The sequence below is a fragment of the Eleutherodactylus coqui genome, chromosome 13 (genome assembly GCF_035609145.1).
Source record: "Eleutherodactylus coqui strain aEleCoq1 chromosome 13, aEleCoq1.hap1, whole genome shotgun sequence".
In the NCBI taxonomy this organism is placed as follows: Eukaryota; Metazoa; Chordata; class Amphibia; order Anura; family Eleutherodactylidae; genus Eleutherodactylus; species Eleutherodactylus coqui.
In genome coordinates, this window is record NC_089849.1 from 33,968,589 (window position 1) to 33,990,919 (window position 22,331).

The 22,331-nt window shown below is 47.7% G+C and overlaps 1 protein-coding gene across 1 annotated transcript in view; it reads left to right on the forward strand.

Moving 5' to 3' along the window:
• The first annotated feature begins 797 nt into the window (after positions 1–797).
• Positions 798–22,331, forward strand: part of JUP (junction plakoglobin) — a 60,461-nt gene continuing 38,927 nt past the window's right edge. The window contains exon 1 of the mRNA XM_066586415.1: positions 798–926. The gene's annotated coding sequence lies outside the window, so the exon portion shown is untranslated. The remainder of the gene's footprint in view (positions 927–22,331) is intronic.

Genomic DNA, 22,331 nt, shown 5'->3' on the forward strand with positions numbered 1-22,331 from the left:
CGGCGGTAATCCACGATCACCAGCAGGCACTTTGTTTTTAACCGCAGTACTGCTCCGGCGTAAATCCCTGGGCATATCCCGCGGCACCCGTGGGTATGAGCCCTTATAGAGGACATAGATGAAAAAAAAAAATTACAAAAATTAAGTAGAATACTACAAACACCTATATAAAAAAAAAAAAAAAAAAAAAGCTACATTTTGGCATAATTCACAGTCAAACCTCCAGATGTGCAAAATCCCTAAAAAGTGTCTGATCCTTAAGGGGTTAAGGAAGGTTTCCGGACTATCAGATGCCCCAACCCAATCCAGTATCGTCTCCCTACACAACCTGCCTGGTCATACACATAGGAGCTATTTGTGAAGATTTAGTCGTAAAGTGAGTGACTGCTAGGTGCCGTAAAGTCACCTTCCTGCTGAAGCAGCCCAGTCTAGACCTCCGACTTGTCTCCGTGTGAGTCTGCGTCTGGCCAGCCCGTTCCATAATGACTAACCCCTGACTCACCGCCTCATTACCTGGCCAGGTGAAACCATCACGTCACCTCAGGGAGGGCCCCTTATAAAATGCACCCAGGCGGTCCTAAGCTTATTATAGGTCCAACCTAATTTGAATGACACGCGTAATATCCAATCATATTCTACCTTCTGAACTTGTAGCCAATCATAAGTGGACAAAGAAGAAGAGCGTGCGGTTTGGCCAATCCAATTTGGAAGGCGAGGAAGGATTGACGAACGCGTCGTCCAATGAGGTAGGAGGGAGGTGCTGTGAGTGGGTGGGGTATGCAGAGGGGCGGCTCCCCATTGGTTGAGAGGGGGTGTCGCTGTCAGCAGGCTGTGTGCTCGGGTTAGTTGTCGGAGGGCTGAGGTCTGGGTGAGTCCGGAGTAGTCTAAGGATAGAGGCGGCTTCTTCCAGCGACTTTCACCGCAGGGTAAGAAGCGGGCTCGTCGTGCTTTCTGTGCGGCGGCTTCTTTCTTTGTCTGTTGGCTGCGGGGAGGGGAGGTGACGAGCTGTGTGCATTACCTGCAAGGTAGGGAGGGCAGAGGCAGTTCACCTTCCAGTATGTGATCTTTGAACTACAACTCCCAGCATGCTTTGCACGTCTTCAATAGTCTTGGCATGCTGGGAGTTGTAGTTTTTTTTCTCGGTTGCAGGTTGCTCTAATTCCTGGCATGGTGGGTGGGTGTACATGGGATATATGTTACATTCTACTTCTATACTCCTATATATGTTAGCACTGGGTGTGGTTATCCGTCCACATATCATGTAAGGTACGGATGCCGTATCTTTGTGCCAGGATTGGGGTGTAATATTACATTAATGGGCTTTACAATATATATTGTGTAAGTTTGCGATATGTTTAAAGGTTTGCAGCATGCCCAAAGCCAGAAATACCCCTTTCTGCTATAACCCGTAACCTTTCCTTATGTACTGTCGTTTATGTACAGATGCAGCAGAGCTGAGTTTGTCCTTGCACTATCTGTCACTGCCTTGTTCATGGGCTGCAGTCCTATATAAAACAAACTCCCTATGCTGTGCTAATAACCCTGCTAGCTCTGCTACATCTGTGTGCTCTTGCGAGTGCCTTAGCGAAGTATCGTCTTCACTGTGGACATCTAGCAGAGCTGAGTTGGTTGTTGGAACTGTGTCTGCGCTTTGACAATCCGTTGAGTTAAGGCTATGTCGTGGGTTACCCTGCAGTCCTATGTAAAGCTACTAATGCATCAGACAAACTCGGCTCTGCTGTCTTTGTAGCATGCCTGCCTTCTTTGTATGACCTCATTGTGGGCCGGCGTTGCTGCCTTTGTGATCGCTGCTTACCTGTACTCCCATTATTCCTGTATTCGGGCCCTTTCACACCGGCGTCTTTGCTTTCTGTCTGGCTGTCGCGTTCGTGGAACAGAAAAACGGAAAGAAGACGTTTGTTGAAGTGTATTGAAACGGAAGAGCTTCCGTTTCAGTTCCGCGGTGTTTTTTTTTGTTTTTTTTTTTAACACTGGAATAGAAGCAGTTTAAAAAAAAAAGTATCTATTTTTCTACATTGTAGACGATGGGAGACTTAAAAAATCTGTTTCCCTTAAATTTTTGTATCGGCATGCCCAAAGGGCAGGAGGTGTGAAAATGGGAGGGGAAGAGAAGTCAAGCCGTAGAAAAACCGTTTTTTTTTTTTTGGTCAGTTTTTTTTTTTTATAAATGCAGATACAAATTTTTTTTTTGTATTTCTTTTCCTGCGCTGTCGCTAGGCGATGAAGCCGGTACCCACATCAATCTGCAATGTCAATTGCGGATGGGCTGTGGGTCGGACGGCTTCCATTGACTTCAATGGAAGCTGTCCATGTGGAGTCCGCACGAAAATAGAACGTGCCGCTTTTTTTTTTTTTTTTAAATCCGCCAGCGGAAACTGCATGCCTGCTCACTCGAGTAGATGGCGAACGGTCTTTTTTTAAAAGTAGTTGTGGAATACCGCAGATCGTCTATGCGGGTGACTATTGTGGATTCCTCAATTGAAATCTGGTCGTATGCAGGCGGCCTCAGGAAAAAAAAAACAGAAGACTGCGCACGAAAGCGTGCGGGAGATATGCTGTCATGTGAAGTGCAAAGTGGCTGCCATACACAGCGAAACCCCGGCTCACACAAGTAAAAGGCTGAGTTACACGTGCGCTCGTGCGAGCCTGCCCTTGGGCTACCAACACGCTTGCTGATAGATTCGGTTGCCCACATGGACACTTGTCCAATATACGGACGGCCTGCCTATTCTAGTTGCCGTCAGATACGGAGAGAATCGTGCAGGCGAGAAGTATTTTTTCCAGTCCGTGAAAAAGCTTGGAAGTGCGTGCCGCCTCGTTGAATAATGCGTCCGTGTCCTTCTTTTAAACATACAACATGGATGGCAATTGGAGGCTTTCTGTTGTATGTTCTGTAGACACTCTGTTCTTGTTACATTGTATCAAGTGATGGATACAATGTATCTTTCTGTGTTGTGCCTATGGGATGGCTGGCAGCCAGCGCCCTCCTCCGCTGTCACAATATTGATTTCCAGGCTGTTATGTCAATATATGGGTGTATACTGCCCCCCTTCACGGTCAGGAACCCGACGCATCCCCTTTTTGTTCTCTGAACTTTGTACTTGATGTTCGGCCCCCGCCCGGATCCCCGCTGCCACTAATGGGAATGTTCTGTAAAGTAACCAGCTTTTATTTGCTGATGGAGCAGACAATGGATGCGTGTGGGGGAAATTCTGCTTTTGTCATCAGTCGGAGGATGATGTAGGTTACTGGATGGCTCCGGGCAGGGGTTTTGTTTGTGTGCTTCTACATATACCCATCGTGGACAAGTGCGGGCACCACGTATAAAGGCTGCGGGTGACCAGTTGGAGGAACATTGGTGTCCCGAGCTTTGGATTTGTTGTAAAGTGGCGATCGGCTGGTTGCTGTGCCAGGATTCTGACCGCAACGTGCTCTTTAAGGTGGTGGTATATGGCGCCCATTCAATCGAACAAGTATCCATGTACTACCGTGTTTCCCTGAAAATAAGACAGTGTCTTATATTTTTTGTTCAAAAAGGTTTAACTTTTTTACATGTATTGCTGCCTGGACACTATTTAAATTGACTTTTTGAATTAACTGTTAGCAGGGCTTAATTTTGGAGTAGGGCTTATATTTCAAGCATCCTCAAAAAGCCTGAAAAATCATTTTGCATCCTCAAAAATTCTGGAAAATCATGCTATGTCTTATTTTCAGGGAAACGGGGTATATAGCAGTGTGTAGTCCTCTAGGTCTAGAGTAGCTCTAAGGGTGGCTTGGCCCACGTTATACGAAGAGAATAGAACCCACTTATTTCGATGGGCTCATTAACACTTCCCTTGTTTTGCGCACGCACTTCATGTAAAAATGCTACATGCTCTACTTTTCTGCACGTTTGCACACCAAAGGTCCCCATAGACGCCTATGGGAAGGCACGATGCGCAATTCTGCTGGGAAAAGGACTCAATAGCTATTCAAATCGGAGCAAAGAATCCCTGCCTGGCGGGTGCAAAAAGTGCAGCAGAATACTCCGATCCACCCGCATAAGAGCCTCAGTCATAGTGCAAACACTTTGCTCTGAGTCACGTGCAGTTGTGCATCCGCCCGTGTGAAGCTGCCCTAAGGGTGTATTTACATGAGCAAGTGCAATATCGGTCAGGAAAATCAAGCTGATATCGCGTGTTTATCAATTTTGTGAAAAACCGCAACAATGTACTTTTACACGCGTGTCAGTCCCATACTTATAGTGAAATAAGCGCGTCGTGCTCACATGCAGATCACATGTGCGTTTTTATTTTTTAAATTCCTGTTACACACCCAAGAATTGACTTAAACCAAATCACCCGAAAAATAAGACGTGCTGCAATTTTTTCGAACTCGCACTCATGTAAATGAACCTGTTGGAAATCATAGGTTCTTTTGACATGCAACTTCTTCCAGTGACTTTCACCTTTGTAAATAGAGCCTTATTAGTGACTTTGGTTACTTGAGTCCCAAACAAGGGACCCCCCCCCCCCCCCCCACCAATCTGACCTCTATATGCACAACCCTTTATATCTCCACGACATTGTTACCATATTTGCACACATTTTTCAATGATCATCTTCTTGAAGGAGCTTCCCTTTAACTGATTCCTGGCTTTCCCTTAGTGCACATACACGGGACGACTGTCATTCAGAGAATGGAAGTGGAGCGTGCCGGAGATCTTCTGGCCGACCGCTTCCATTCACTGCAAACGGGCTGATCGTCACTTGGTTTTTGGACAACCTAAGCCAAGCAACACAGGCAGGTGGGCGTTTTCTCGACTATAGCCCGGAATTGCTGTTTCAGCCATGATTTGGGCCATAATTGCCCCGTGTGAAGGAACCTTTAACTCCCTGCTCCAAGGAAGCCAAGTACCTCCAGTTTAGGGCGCAGTAATAACTAATAGCAGTGAGTTCTTATGGGATTGCTTCACAGGGTGGTGCGCTGTCAGTCTGTACTCTGCTGACAGGTATATGATGAGAACACTCCTCTACTGAAGGAAGTGGGTCTGGCCATAACATGAGATTAGGTGATTGCTACTTGAGCAATTCTTTAATTGGGTTTTATCAAAGGTGAGCTTACACTTTGCAACATTTACCTTATTAAAGCGACCCTCCAGCTAGAGACCCCTCGAGTGTGTATGCAGCCAGGGGCCGAGGGCTTCACAGCACAAGCACAGGGTCTCTCAGTGACTTGCACTGACGTCAGCGGCCCAATGTGATGGCGGTTCTGCAGAAGGAGGCCGTACATACAGTGATAAAGTGGGGATTTGGAGCTCCAGTGTGCCACCCCCCACTACCTCCCACCTTATGTGACTTGAGATGGGCAATTGGCATGGAAGGCACCAAGGATTAAAGTGACCCTAGAGTTTTGGGACTGCAGAGAGATATATTACCTGCCGTTGTTCTTCTCTGCCACCCAGGGGCGTTACTATAAGGGATGCAGACTCACCCGGGCCCAGGAACCTTAGCGGGCCCGTAAGGCCTTTCTTCTCCATATGGGGAGCCCAGTAATATGAATAAAGCATTATATTTGGAAGCCCTCTTATAGACTTTGCATTGGGGCCCAGAAACTTTAAGTTACTCCTCTACTGCCACCTTTTTGATCTGCCAGTTGTGGACCATGTTTTGCGCCATCCAAGATGGCTATAGCAATTTTCTAAGTATCTAATGCACACTTTGTACTGCCGATTGGCTGCTGTATATTGTAGCCACTTCAATGCAGTGTTGCCCCCTGTCTGATGCTTATCAGTCACCATGTTGATGGTAAACATTTGTTTCATGTTCCCATCAATCCTATGATGCGTCAGCACAGTATTAGCTAGAGGCTACACCATTTCTGGTGCTGGAGGAAAAGTTTAATCATCGTTGCCATATAGACCATAAGTATACAGTCAGAAAAAATGAGCTGTGCTCTCCTCTATTATAACCGTGTGGCAGCTGTGTGAATCAGTAACTGTTATAGGAGTGTCTGTGCCCCTCTCTAGGCAGTTTCTTTGTTAGATCCATGTAATAGCATCACACAGGCTGAGACATTGACTAGAAACGTCACACACAAACCCAAGTAGACACGAGCTGGTCAGATTTGAGATCACATGACCTGAAGAGAAAGAGGCCAATAGTTTCAGATAGAGTAGAATAACTGACCGAGGTTCCCTGATTAAAAATGGAGAGCTTTTCCTTGTCAGGTTGTCTCTAGGCCAGCTTTATTGTAAAGGGGTGGGGTCATTCTGAGATGCCCCTTTAAGACATGTTTGATTAATATAGAACCGCTTGATCACTCATATTTTGAGGGACTTCGTGATTTTAGGAACCACATGTTTTAAATAGTATTGCCCCTGGTTTCTGTCTAATTGCGGAGCTCCTATAGGGGGGTCCTGCCTAATCCCCTGGATGTACAGATGCTCCTCTGGTATCATGGGGGTATTGTAGAAACTTATTGCAGAGCTGAAAACGCGTGTGGTTGCTTACAAATGGGAACCAAATGTGCAGCTTGGTTAATGAGGTCATTAGATTTACATTTTTTTTATTCTCTTTCCCTCATGATGTCTCAAATGTGGAACTAATTGTCACCACAAGGATGAGAACATAGAAACTAGTTTGGTTTTCCTGTCGCCGTGTCTGAATTTTTTGCCGGTGCCGGGGATGCAGGGGTTAACACTACTTGATTTTCCGTATCTCATCCATGTGAGAAACTTCAGGGTTACTCCCTATTTAGTCATGGGAAGGTTTCTCACTACAAAGAGTAATTGGACAAGGGCAGGGCCTGGGGCGAGGCTGAGACGCTACCAGGTTATACCAACGCTATAGGAAGCTGAAGGTAGCTGGGCGTTGCTGGCCTGAGGGAGACTCGTCCTGGGTGACAAGCTCGTAATCTCACATATTGCGCTACCTGCGAGCAGAAGCTGAGTAAACACTGACGAGAGTTTCTGTTGACATGTTGGTCGTACCTGCGGGAGTCTGCCAGGACTTACCTGTGAAAGCTAGCTGGCGCTTTCATGGCCGGGTGTGTGAAGTGTATATAGCCAGAGTAGTAAACCCTAAATACTGGTTTACCTGCACTTTTACGTGACTTTCCAGAATAAGCTGCTTTGTGTGTACATGAACACTACTATATTTGGTCGCTGACTTGTATCCTGCATTTATCACGTTTGCCCTTTGCAATCTCTAATTCTCAGTCTTCTTTGAGCTGGTGGGTGGAGACAAGCTGCTAGGAGTCTCCATGCACTACACACTGAGGAGATTCTGCCCCTTAGCCCTCTGTAGCACGCACTCAGAAGTAGCAGTTGAATGAACTGAAACAAGTCAAACTTTACTAAAAGTTCGGTTCGGTACAAACTCAGACATCATGCTGTTTGTCTCGGCTGAACTGGGAAAAGCGTACGAACTCCATGCAGATGTTGACCATGGTCAAATTTAAACCTAGGCCCCCAGCACTGCAAGGCAGCATTGATAACCACTGAGCCACTATGCATCCCATCGGGAACGGGAGCAGAGGAGAGGTGTGAGCGCAGCGTCAAGGTGGGACGTAAGCTCATACGGCAGTCTGCTGGGTACATGTGTGAGCTGCCCTGGGCCATGTCACGGGGGAGCCGGAGCTGAGGGGGATGTGCCCTGCAAGTTTCCTGTCAGTAACGCTGACCAACCCCTTGCCCTGGGAGCTTCCCCTCACTGACAGCAGCCAACACATGTCTCCAACCATACATCTGGTGGAGACATAATGCACCAGTACCTGCATCCTCTTCCTCCTCCCTCTTCCTTCTCCGAAAGAGGATGAGGAAGAAGCATGGTGCTAGCATTGTTGTGTTGCAGTGCTGGGGGTCCTAGGTCCAGATCTGACCCAGGACAACATCTGCACATAGGTTGTATGTTCTTCTCACTGTATGAGGGTAATTCCTAATTATAGATATTCTACATGAAGGGGTCTCACGAGTGTTTATATCCCGCGTGTGAGCATGTAGCAGTATGCATGGTGCTTGCCGACAATCCCAATACGCTATCTTAGCGTGTATGCACACATAATGCATGCTGTGATCTTTTTGTGTGCACACTTTGCACGCTGTGTGAGAGGGGCACAATTGAAAGTAATGTAAAGTGTGATGCATATTGCGCGCACGTAATACATGGGAGAGCGCCCTTTAGGACAGAGGATCTATCATATCTCATAGACCGCCTGCACTCAGGGGGTCAGATTCTGCATGCAGAATTTGACAGCAGCAGCCTCCGCGCCTGCCTGTTTTCACTTTCCCTAATCTGTACAGCTGATGGTCCGCACAGCTCGCCATCGGACATGCGCATTACAGGTTTTTTTCTTTTTAAACTCCTGCCTTTCCTGCGTCATCGCCTAGTGATGACGCAGAATCCGTGACCTCTTCGCAATGTCACTGGGAAGGGCCGTGGATCGGATGGCTGTCATTGACTTCAATGGAAGCTGGCCGCATGGAATCCGCACATAAATGGAGCATGCTGCAACTTTTAATTTTTTTCTCCGCGAGCGAAAACCGCAATTGGTTTTTCTTCATGTGCAGGAAGAATCGCATGAAGCGCTATTTGCTGCGGAATCCGGAGGCAGACGTCTGCTCGGGATTCCGCAATGCAAATCCGCAGTGTGCAGGTGGCCTTAGGCAGTATTATACGCCAGTTCGAAGGGTGTTGGTGAAGGTTCGGTTCAAACTAATTCAGGCGGAACTGAACTTTTTGACAAAATTTGGCAGACCGGCTTAGACGGTTCGATCTGCACTATAAGCCCATAGAGGTGACGGAGCGTATACAGCGGTGCTCCGTTCACATGAAGACTCTAGTGCAGTTCTTGCAATCGCTGAGGGTCTCAGCGGTCAGACCCCCAGCGTGCAAACCTTCCTTCCCTATAGAATTGGGGATAAAAGTTGGATGATGCCCCCTTATGTAATGGCGGGCATATTAGTTTATGGCGGCACACTACTATGGAGACCTGCGTGCTATAAAACCATATTGTCTTGCTGTTATTAGCCGTCCCGTCCGTATACTCCCAGCCTCCGGTTTTGGCAGCCGCGGCCTCCCCAGGCAGTCGCAGTACATTTGCGCTGGCTATTTTTGGCACGGCCGTCCTGCCAGTTGGAATCTTTTTGTTTTGCTTTTCAAACAAATGGAAATTCTTTTCCTGGCAGCTTCTGCTGCGACTGAAATCTGATTTCATTGTGTTCGGTGTGATGCACTTCCTCGCTTTTAACCCTTTACGCTATCTCCGATGATGCCATGTTCACATGCGAAGCACATGGGGCAAAGTTATCGCATTGGCATCTAACTTGACCTATCTGTAAACGGCTTTTTATGGTGCTTTCTTGGGAAACTAGATGGGCACATATCTCTTTCCGTTCCTTCCTCCCCCTCCCTCGGCTTATCCTGAGGTTTATGGTAGCCGGGTTAAAAGGCTAGAATGCTTTTGCTAGTCTTCTGTCAGCGGTCGGACAATGGCTGCAAGGAGCTGCCAGCGGATATTTCAGCCGTATCCTGGAGTATGAGAATTTCCTCTTCTTGTTGTACTGAGCCTAGAAGTCTCTACTGTAAGAGGGTTCAGCCATCTCCGTCCTGAGGTCATGGCGAGAGTGTTCTGTAAAGGACTTGGTTACTGCCCCGTGGAGGCATCTGGCCACCCTCAGCCTTCACAATTGGCAGTCCTATCCACATACGCCAGATTCTAGGATGCCGTTTGGAACCCCTTCACCAAGGCTTCACAAGTCCAGAGTACCAGGAACCAATGTAGGCATTTACTGCCGGTTGCCTAACTTGGCACGGTGAGTATGACAGTTCTGCCTGGCTTGTGACTTCAAGGTTATCCATGGAGAACAGTCTTGAAGAAGCCATATTAACCACTTCAGGATGAGAGATTTATTGTTTTTTTAAATTTTTTTTTTTTTTTCTTTTTAAGTTTCCATTTTTCAGGAGTCATTAATTTTCTTTGTTTTTTTTTCCATGGATAGTTTTTTTTTTTTTCTTTTTTTAATTTAAAATTTTTGACCTAACTGTTTAAAAAAAACCCAAAAAACGTTTTTTTATATATCCTTAGACGTACACAAACTTTTTAGTCCCCGCAGGGGACTTGAACTTTCAATCAATCAGTTCATCGCTTGTACTATATACTGCAATACTCCAGTATTGCAGTTTATAGCTGTTTATGATGTTGCCTTTCAAGCCTTGCCACCTTCTTGCTGACTGTGTAGACGCGCAGTCAGTTTTCACCTCTGCACCTAAACAGTTAAATGCCGCTATCGGAGCTAACTCTGATCATGGCAGTTACCGGTTGCTGCAAGAAATGGCTGATAACTGCCAGGTATGGAGGGAACTTTACTCCTAAGCTCACTCCATACATGCTCCAGGACTGCAAGAGATTTATGGTTTGGTAGTCCTGAAGTGGTTAAACTGGTGATATGCCTGATAGGTGCAGCTCCCACATTGGGGATCCCCACCTATCTTGCGATAGGGTCCTGAGGATGGAAACAGCAGAGCATCCTGTGCTACTGTCTGCGCAACTCCCATTGACTTCTATGGAAACTACAGAAACTGCCTAAGGACTCGTTCACACCAGCATTTTCCCTCCGTTCAGGCTTTTCTTGTCTGTTCCTTTTTTACAAATGCAAAATTTTGAGTGATTTACCGGCCCATGCAAGCTTAAGGTAACCTCTATGTATAGGTAACACAGGATGCGCTGCACAATAGGTATTCACAGCTCGCCTCCTCCACCTCCCTGCACATTTACCTCTGCATAGGTCAGAGCATACCTACAACACTCACATAGAAGTCAATGGGTCCCCTCCTGTGCAATGAGTTTATGACCCATGAGTCTGCCGAAAAGCAGATCTCTAAATGCTGTTGACTGCAGCTCAGGCAGATGGCCGCCCCCATGGTCATGTAATGTAGCTATCTAAGCTTTGGATGTGAGTGGAGCATGCTGGGAGTTGTGCTTTTGGGGAGCTATGGTGCAGGTGCCGCCCTACAGGATGACGTCCGGACGGGGATGATGTGTTTGTCTTGCAAATAATTTTGGAAACTAATCAAACTTAGAGGAGCGCAGGTATTTGCATAGAGCGGGCGGTGGCACATGTTGTCCCGATGCCTGCTTATGCCCACTTGTCACCCACTGCCACTGTGCAGCTCCTGCCGCTCCTTAACATGCTGTCCATAGCAGTGAAACGTCACGTTACCGCAGCGGTGAGCTTAAAATGCGCCGATGTTGCAAAAAGTGGTTCAAATGAGCGACAGCATAAAGTAGACAAAAGCTTCTGAAGACGCGCCAAAGTCCAGATAATTTAGGGATTCACGTAACGGAAATGACGCGGCGAAACTGGCTGCAGAACATCCACAGTATTCTATACCAACAGCGATGAGCGTTCAAGAAATCTCATCACGCAATGTTCAGAAAATCCGCAGTGCGTGTGGACCGGCGGCGCGGATGTTCTATCCACTGCTTCAAATGGGAGGGGGGTGAAAACGGTCAAAATCGCAGCAGAAATTCTGAAGCTTGTGCGCTTACAGTAATGGCGTGTCCGCATGGATGCGATCTGCTGCGGGTTGTCTGAAATCTGCGGATCTACACCAAATGTGGATTTGCTTCATCTGCATAAAATTCACAGCGAACGGACTCCACGTGAGCGTACCCTAATGATCGCTCCACGCGAGCGCAAGTGTCTACGTGCGCCTAAGACCGGGTTCACACCGGACGGATTGGCCGTGGAAATTTTGTGCAGAATTTCTGTGCGGCAGATCTGCTCGTGGCTCCCAATATCGGGATTAGCCAGCCACGTGGACAAGATTTAGCAAAAAGCTCGTACACACAGGGCGGCCAATCCGTCGCGGCATCCGTTTATTTTATTGTGCTCTTTGCAGCCGTAACGCATGTTTGTTTGCGCTCAAAGATGCAGAGATTGAAATGGCTAATTAGTTCCTGCGCAGCTGCGTAGTGTTTCACGTATCTCCGTGCATATTGCACATGCGTTTGTGCGCCCTCCATTGACTTCTGCGGCGGCCTTTGGTGCCCAGATAGTTTTTTGTTACTTGCTTGGGCACAATACAGAAATGTGAACGCGCCCATTGAAATCAAGGGGCTTAATTCTGTGGATTGCGCCCGCAAACCCCTCCGTGTGAAGCTGGCCTTGGTGTATGTCAGCCATGTTTTTGCGTCTGTAGTATGGATGTACGTTGGTCTTACGACGGTACTCCTGACCCGACCTTTTTTTCGCGAGGCAGTATTTTAGTAAGGAACCTGTAGAGAAGTATGAAAAGGAGATTTGCATCTCTTCTGCTTATTGGACTCTTGGTTTTGGCAAAATTTTGTCCTTGTGCTCAGGAGGAGATCCCCGGATTAATCGCTCCGTGGAAACTGCCCCTCGGATGGAAGCGCCATTCTTGGCCGTCGGGGCCGTTCCTCCATATTACTCCTACTTTTCGGATGCTCGGCTCTGTGTAGACTTGCTGCACCCTTCGCTCATTGTTTTGGTTGCTTGTGATGTGGAGGGGGAGGCAGACGCCCCACATCAACCTGTTTTCAGGCTGCATCTGCATTCCTCGCATTCTGACAGCGGGGGCCGGCCTGCCTTTACCCTCCAGTGTCAACAAGCCAAACTGCCCGTCCCACCGGCCCGGATCTTGTATCCTCCGCAGAGGTCTGAATATGGGCTGCTGGTGATATTGGAGGTGCTGGCATCGGCTGATGATGCCCCATGGACCTCCGATTGGCCCACAGCCCTATGGCGCTTAGATATTTATCTTTATTAGTGCCCATATTGTATGTCTGTTACTGACTTGTGTATCGCTGCTCATATAGTATACCCTAGGGTTCTAGCGGTATTGAGGACGGCGACAAAGTAGAAATGGCCATTATTTTACTGCCTTAATCAACCGGTGGACCGCGGAGGCCGGCAGTCCGGACGAGAAGAGCGGAAAAAGAGCCAAGAGCGAGTGGAGCGCCAAGCCTGATGCATCCGGGGAGCGCCAAGCCTGATGCATCCGGGGAGCGCCAAGCCTGATGCATCCGGGGAGCGCCAAGCCTGATGCGTCCGGGGAGCGCCAAGCCTGATGCGTCCGCGGAGCGCCAAGCCTGATGCGTCCGCGGAGCGCCAAGCCTGATGCGTCCGCGGAGCGCCAAGCCTGATGCGTCCGCGGAGCGCCAAGCCTGATGCGTCCGCGGAGCGCCAAGCCTGATGCGTCCGCGGAGCGCCAAGCCTGATGCGTCCGCGGAGCGCCAAGCCTGATGCGTCCGCGGAGCGCCAAGCCTGATGCGTCCGCGGAGCGCCAAGCCGGATGCGTCCGCGGAGCGCCAAGCCGGATGCGTCCGCGGAGCGCCAAGCCGGATGCGTCCGCGGAGCGCCAAGCCGGATGCGTCCGCGGAGCGCCAAGCCGGATGCGTCCGCGGAGCGCCAAGCCGGATGCGTCCGCGGAGCGCCAAGCCGGATGCGTCCGCGGAGCGCCAAGCCGGATGCGTCCGCGGAGCGCCAAGCCGGATGCGTCCGGGGAGCGCCAAGCCGGATGCGTCCGGGGAGCGCCAAGCCGGATGCGTCCGGGGAGCGCCAAGCCGGATGCGTCCGGGGAGCGCCAAGCCGGATGCGTCCGGGGAGCAGCCTTCCATTTAAAGAGTACCTGGACTTTCGCTTCCGCGCGCTCTTGCTCTGTCGGCTGTTTTCGACTCCTTCCGGCAGTTGACGACAGCCCCATATAGTGCAATAGAAGTACTTCATGGAGCCGTCTTCAGCTGCCAGGAGGATAAAAAAAAGGAAGGTGGTCCAAGTGATGTCATTTAAGATGAACGCACCCGTATTTCATGCAAGTGTGTTCCGTTTTTATGAATGGGAAATTCTGGTGTAAGAATTGCGCCGCAATAGGACAGACTTGGAAACTTTTTTTTTTTTACTTGAGCCATTAGTCCATGAAAAAAAAAATCGTACCGTCTGTTAATGGACACGTTGACTTTAATGGGTCCGGGTTTTGTCCATCGTTTATGTGCGTAACCCACAATGCAGCTCAGCTGGGATCGTGAAGCTGGCGGCGGATCTGGGTTAGTGGACACTTGCCAGGAGTAGATCACTCTGCCAATTTTAGACATCATTACCTTTAAAGCAACTTTCTAATATGCTTAGTGCTGCAGTTTCTTGGCATTTTCAAGATCTCAGCTGTCTGGCATTGAATAGAAAAGTTCTTGCCCGGGTGACATCGGTGCAGGCCTGTAGCAAGAGTTATGCAGCCCTGCTCCTGTCAATACGACGACTCGCTGCCAACGCTGATGGGTTTCCATTCCCTGGCAGCAAGCAGATGTGCTGAAAATGGTGCTAACAAGCTTGGACTTATTGTAGTGATCAAAGGGCTCTTCTGATTCGTCGAGGTCGGTCCCTTTTCTGGCTGTCACTCACCAAAGTGCTGATTTTGATATGGATGGTGCTTCGCCGTCGAGGACGGTCATATGGCATTTAGTCAGCGACGTAACTAAAGCTATTGGGCCCCGTTGTCAACTGTAATGGGGCCCTCATCTACTATGTGCCATTGACTTTGATGGAGTCCATCCAGCATTTTACATTATTTGATGGCGCTGCATGCTTCTGGCGCTGATGTGAATGGGACCCTAGTCCCATTTACTTGAATGGGGCCGAGCTGTAATACTAAATTCCGCCTGTGGACAAGAGTGGTGCTGTTCTTGGAGTGAAGCAGCTATGCATCTCCGCTTTCATACAACCCTGTAGCCCAATACTGTTACGTTTTCTTTCGTGCGGTTAGTATTTTTGAGCCCGGTCGCAGGTTTGTGTTGTGACTTGTGCACGTGGTTCATTAGCGATGATGCTGTTTTTAGTGCCCCCGTATGTGACCGCGCCGCAGGCTTGTACCGCACGCTCCTATTTTAATGCCATCAATGCGTCTGTGCCTGACAAATTGTCTCCTAAATTGCGCATATTGACCTCTAGCTGTAATTGCCGTCAATACTCGGACTGATATGAATATATGGATTTTTGGTTTCCGCCATCTCTTCTTCCTACTCGTATTTTTTAAGCTTCTCAAGCGTCAATTAATAGATTTTTGGGAGGCGGCAGCGTCTCCATGTAAATGATGGGAAACTGCGCATTCATCAGAATATCTGTAAACGCGTCTAACCGGAGAGGTCACATTTTCAGGCTTGTTACGTCTAGTGAATCTCAAGCTGGCGGCGAGTCAGAATATATATTATAATCCATCTAGAATGAACACTGTGCTGAGGAATCCATTATATGGCGCAAAAGCGGTAGGAAACTTGTGTTCGCACCTAAATCTGCCTAGATGTACCTCCAGTATAGTAAAAACTGTCACAACCAATTGTATTTGGGCAAAGCCGGTTTCCCAAAAAGTTATACGGCTTTAAAATAAAAAAAAAATTGAATGCTCTCCGTCCAGCGCTGCAGCCCCGGTGCCCACCGCATGGAAGCTGGAAGAAGCGGCGGGTGGTCCCGTTGCATTCATTGTGTGCGTGACCGGTCGGCTACTTGCAGCAGTGACTCTTCTATGACTACTGTAGCCCATGAGGGGCTGCATGGTCATGCATACAATGTTACGGCACGTGACTGCCCTCTACTGCTTCTGGCAGGCACAGGAACTGCAGCGCTGGACGAGGAGCCGCCAGGATAGGAGAGTTTTTAGTTTTTTTACTTCTATGGCCGTAGAACCTCTTTAGTCCCGGAAAACCCCTCTTTATCTTCCAGGAAATTTGGGTGATGAACAATATGGCCGTCCCATCAGGAGAAGCGCTTTTCCTATACCCTCTTCGGACATTAGAGGCCAAAGGTGTTGGTTCGCAGCTTTCCCGGACTCCTGAACGGCAAGCCGGGTAGAGGAGTGGAAAAGCCTTCTGCAGGCTCAGACATGGAATTGCCACATTATTTGAGACCCCTATCTAGGTTGGATCTCTTGGTCTTCAGAACCGCAGTCATTTGTTGTGGCGTCCATCCACAGGTTTTGGGGAAATCATGATTGATTCATGCTGCTTGTGCCGAATTCTGCCCTCCCATCGGCACGGTGCAATAGAAATCTGGGTTCATTTGAGCCCCGTACGGTGCAGAGTGTTAAGGCGGCAGAAATGCAGTCCTAAGCTCTCACTCACAACCTGAAGGTTGCAGGTTCAATCCGTGCATGGTTCAGGTAACTGGCTCAAGGTTGACTCAGCCTTCCATCCTTCTGAGGTCGGTAAAATGAGTACCCAGTTTGTTGGGGGGGGGGGGGTAATCCGTGAAAGTTACCTGAAAGCGCTACGGAATAAGTTGGCGCTATACAAATTACAAGATTTATTTACTTTATCTGACCAGGTAATTTTTTTTCCGCTGCTTGTTGATCCAAGTTTTGTGTTTTGCCCACTAGAGTCTCGTTCTGTTCCTCTTAGACGTAACGGCACTGGAACTGGTCATCTGTTATAACCCATCCGTGTTGAGGAATGACAAGCTGTGCATTCGGATACCTTTGGCGCACCAGCTTGACACTGCACCGCTTGTGCGTCAGAGCGATTCCTGACATCCTTCCTCTGACCCCTTTTTGTCAAGTTATTTCTGTGCACAGGATCCCCTTTCACTGGATGTTTTTCCTTGATCACACCATTCTTGGTATACTCTACACATAGCTGCATAAGAACCCCACATGGTTGGCAGTGACATCCCGACCCCGGCTAGTCTACCACCTATGACCCAACCTCGTTGGGTCCCTTTAGACTGTTTCAAAGCAGAAACCTGAGTGCAGATGTGAAACCACCCTAAATCTTCTAGGTGGCATATACAGCGCCCAGTACTAAAGCAACCATGCCTACCGCCGGTCAGGCTTTGGGACTGAGGCTTTCAATGGAAATGTCTCCTGGTAGGTTGCCACCCGGAATCGGGACTGATTAGAATAATGTATTTCAAGGGTGCAGTTGTCAGACCCCATAATGACTTTGACTTTTTGACATCCCCCGCCCCTCCCGTCACATCGCCATCTATAACCACCCCGCAAGCAATAATGTATAGTTTGCCCAACACAAATGGCTCATTAGCACCTCTGACCTACAGTAGGAAGCCATCCTCGCTGTCCTCTGCCGCCTCGGCCTCTTGAGAATGATTACATAATGCATTTCCTAGCTGTATATAAGTAGTTGTCAGATGCGTTGTGTGCTAATGGATTGGGGATGCTATAAAGGTCTAGCAGGGGCTCTCCATCTCTACCAGGACGCACAACACCAGCGCCCAATTAAATGGCCCTCCTATGCTGAAGTCCGTAGCTCTTCTGCAGATCCTGCAGACCATTAACCTGATTTATGTGCATTTCTTTGCTGCTGGGGGGGCTGTTCTAGTGGGTCTGATGCTTTTGTGCTGAGCTAGTGCATGCTTGCCCCGTCTGCTCTATACGTCCCTCCATGATATAGTCCAGACTCGCAGGGAGATGGTGCCAGCTTGCATCGGAATCTGAGCATATAGCACTGCTTAGGACATTGGTGTGGCACTGGTGCCCTCTGAGGGACGTCCCAACTCATGTTGGCCCCATTTCCTTTGTCTGTTGACTGTTTCCTCCACCCACCACAGGAAAAGGCCCATGTGGTTCAGGTTGGTATGCCAGGAATGCCGTTTCTCCTAGTCCAAACACTGCCTTTTTTTCCCCCCTCTCTCTGTCCTTGGTCGAGCGCACCAAATTGGTCATCAGTTTTGTACTTGCACGGAGTGCACTATCCTACCAAAAGTAATTGCACACCTGAGCAACAATCACAAGTAGTATTTATTTCCATATCGTAATACTTAGTGGGGCTTTTTTTTGGCCCTGATGACATCAGATACTCTCCGTGACGTACATTCTATTAACATCTGATACATTTCAGCTGGTATTACCCTCCATTCATCCTTCAAATATCTTTCATAGAAGATGCATCAGTCTGTCTACGATGGTGCAAGGAGCGTCGTCATTCTACAGTTGAGCATACAAATTGCGCTACTCCTTCTTCAAAATAGATGGAGGTATCTAGGTGTGGTGGAGGCGTGGAGAGCACCTTTTGCCTGAGTGTTGACTAACAGTGAAGAACAGCAGAGGTTCTGTTATGGTTTGGTGGTGACTTAGGCGGCATGGTCTCGGTCTGTTGGTTGTAGTGACAAGAACCATGAACTTAGAGGTATACCTTGACATTCTAGACAATGTGCTGCCGAGAATGTGGCAATACTCTGGGAATGGTCGGCCATACTTCTAACAGGACAACGTGCCTCGTCACAAATCCAACTGTTTAACGTTGATTTGAGGATATGGATGTTACATGATTAGACCGCCTGCACAGAGTCCGACCCGAACCTACTGAACATCTCTGGGACGAACTGGAACGTTGGTCAGGAAATATGAACAGCGTCCATCTTTGAGAGAACTCGCCAAACATTTGCCGGATGAATGGAGGGAAATACCAGCTGGATTTTATCAGACGTTAGTAGAAAGTATGTGATGTTGTTGGGGCCAAAGGAGGCTTCAGTAAGTAGTACAATGTGGAAATAGTATTCTTTTTGGTAGCCTAGTGTATTTGTATTTAAAGACACTAGTAATGACTGTTGTGTGCATGACAACTTGATTTAAAGGGACATTCCACATCTGAACTTTTCATGGCCTTTCCTCAGAATAGGTCATCAATAGTTGATCGGCTGGGTTTGCTTCTCTGGATTCTGGACAACTAGCTGATCGCTGAGCCAATGTGTTGCAGCAAATGCACACCCCCTTTCTTTGTATTGGCCAGACTTGGTATTGCAGATAAAACTCCCATTGATGTGAATGGGAACCTGGTCTGCAATACTATGCTCAGCCACTGCAGTAGGGACAGAGCTGTCTGCTTCCTGCAGAAATCTGTTCAGTGCACCAATCGGCAAGCAGCAGATTGGCAAGGGTCCAAGTGCGATGCCAAACTGGCATCATGTAGACACTCTGGGTGGAGGGGGCGTCGAGTTGAGCCACTCTTTCTCGCCAAGTGTTCATGACATGCATGCAAGATACCCTGTGGCTGTACTAAACTGGACTTGCTTGTGCCCCCTCCCCAACCTGTGGCTCTCCAGCTTCACCTCCCAGCATGCCCTGACAGCCTGCATGCTTGGAATCATTGTTTTGCCACCGGTCGGGACCCCTCCACTATATTGATGTATCTTTGTAATCCCCTCCACCCCCCCCCCCCCCCCCCACCTTCGGCTTCTTGTTTGCTTCCATCAAGTCACTACACAGGTTTCTCTGGACCAGAATACTCCGAACACCGTTTTAATTGTCCCCAGTAACACATTAGAGCATGGGACACTTCATTAACCTGTTCCCTCCCATGGGGCTCCACTAACAGATTGGAGCCATCATTCTAATTAAAATATCTTGCATCCACATGGGCACAATTTAGACTTTGCTCTTGATTTTCAGACTCAAACATCTGTAGCTTGGCATCTGTTTTAGCCGCACTCCACTGCCTTAATCTCTTGCAGCGGGGAAGGTGGTGATTGCACCGTAATTGCTGTTCAGTGAGATGGAAGAATGGCTCTTGTGACCTTATGAGACCCGAACGTACCCATGACTTTATAGGAAATCACAATAGCCCCCCTACGAATGGTGGATGGAGATGTTTGATGAAATTGTATCTGTAACAAAGCGGAAAGAGGGCGCTACATATGGGAATCGGTCCAGGCTGCTTATGTCTTTAGAGCTGCAGAGATTACTTGGATTGCGAACTAGCGTTCTACTAGATGCTACGGGTTTGTGTAGTTGCCAGATATTAAAAACTTGTTAAGGGAGAATATGGTGACAAAGCAACCTACCTTAAAGGGGTGGTCCAGCAGTTCAACAAAACGGGCGCTTTTTGTGCAGCCTGTGGAAACCCATCCTAGGGCAGGTTGAATGCCTCTACCCCCGAAGGAGGTGGGGAAGGCAAGGGAACCTAAAGCCACACATTGTTCCTTTTGAGGTTTACCTTTCAACCTACAGGACGAAACAATATGGGGTTGGGCTCCACCCCAAACACTGCTCCACCCTTTTTGGAGGGGGTTCAGAGATGCTTTCAACTCGTCTTAGGACATGTTCCCCAGATGGCAGCCATTTGATTGGATTCTTTGACAACCCCTTTAATACAAATCCATAAGGACTCGGTATGCCATAGTACAGGACACGTGTGAATGGATCCTTAAAGGGGTTGTCCAGAAACGGCACCACTCTTTTCCATGGACTTGAATGAGGATGAACTGCAATACTATTATAGGAGCATGGAGATTCATCTGTCATCTGCTCACTTTGGCACCTCCTTCATAAGCCATGATTGGAGCACATCCAGACTCATTGTGTTGGTGTTTCTAATCAACTGTTCATTATAACATGAGCAGTCAATGTTAGTTCTGAGTATAGTTGTAGTTTAACTTTACCAGGGTGGGTCATCCGAGTTCTAGATCGGGGAGCCAAAGGGCCAATCCCAAGTGGCACCAATAGGTGGTCAACTTCTACTCTCATGCAATTCGGTGCAGTTTCTCTTTAAGACAAATTGGCTAATCTTGATTTTATTCGCCGTTTCTCTGCCTTGAAATGATGAAAACTTATCAAGAAGAACTAGATTCCTAAAAGCCTGGAGGCAGCGAGCCGCCCCAATTCTGTAGAATTCACACCGAGCACCACAATGCCTTTTGTAGAGTCTGTTCTGGGCTTCATACAATGCCTTATCTAAAGGATACAGGGAATTTCTGTGCGTATTGAGTCATCCTGTTCTTGCTTCACTTTCCTTATTGTCTTAGGACAAAAAAACCCCAGGGCTTGCTTAGCTGCATATACAATGGTAGCCCTGCACGTTGACCCGTGCCTTCCCCAAAGCTTTTTATAGCCAGCTAATTGCTATGAAATCTCAATGCTGACTTTTAACAGTAACGGGAGCTCTTGGCGTGTAGCATCACATGGAAAGATAGTTCCAGTAGGCTAGTTTTATGAGTGCCTAAAGGGCTATAATTCTTCTACCTTTTGTAAAGTATTATCCCCTTGTAACTTTTCTATAAAGAATTTGATAGAACTTTGTAGAATCAAGGGGTGGGCTGGTCTAGTGATATCATCACTAGTACAGTGATGTCACTCAAAGTGACCTATTGAGCCAATCAGCTCGGTTAGAAGAAAAGAAGGTAATCTTCGCCTTACGACTAGGGAGGGTTGCCTTTTTTTCTTTTTACGGGTTGCCTAACTTTTCCGTCCACCTCCACCAGCGTTTTTCAATAGTTAATTACATTGCACTTTAACTAAATCAATTGAATGTTGCAGTTTAGGAGCATGCAAGGCTACAGACTTCTGGAGCCAAGCTAGATCTAGTCGTTTGCTGACGCTACGAAAAATAAAACAAAACGCTTGGTATCAGAGCCAGGTAGTCAACAATTAAAGGAATCTTCGAATTGTAGAGTCCTGGGTTTCTGATTATAGGTGAGTTGAGTGTTAATTAAGAGTCTGTAGCAATTGCCTACAGCATGATGAGTGAACCAATGTGCCAAAAATATGCCAGCCGGGAACATGTAAATATTTGCTTCTGCTCTATAGCTTTTGATGTTTTGATCTATCGGTGATGGAAACTTTTTTAAAATTATATATGCATACACTCAAATGATCAACATGCGCTTCATGATGATGTACGAGTTTGCATCAGTAGGAAGAACTGCTGTTACTCACAGAAGTCATGTCTGGCTTTTAAAGAGTTTCTCCCTTTTTGGAGGATCTAGTACATCCATACACTAAATATACCGTTCTGATTTTCAATGGGTAAGACTTCTTCACCTGAGGGGGCGCTGCAGGGAAAAATACTTGCTGCTGGATTCCACCATAGATTAGGTCTCAAAGTTGACAAAAGTGGACAACCCCTTTAAGGATTCTTGGATATTGACTTTGTGTCGTGAAGATGGAAAACTGAAGTACCTTGCTCTTGAGGTGAACTAGAATTTGTTTTCGTCGTCTGAACCACAATATCATATCTGTTGGCATGACACACAAGTAGAGGTTTTAAAATTCCTTTCCGGTCTACCTTGTCATCCTTCTGGGTATAAGAAGTTGGTTGAGTTTTTATCTACGCGTTGGAAAGGTAACACCATTGTTTGATTTGGACTTAGCCCTTGTTGACATTACTGGATGAGCGTTTCAGGATTTGGAAGTGACACAATGCAGGACTTTGTAAAATTTGTAAGCGCTGTGAAGGAGTACTTTTTCCTGTATGGGAGGCTAGAAGTCCTTAAAACTCACCTGTTACCTGCACACCTTCATATCCGACATCTTAGAAAGAAAAAAGGGCGGTGGGGTGGAGTGACTTCTATTGAGACTGTGGATTAAGGATTT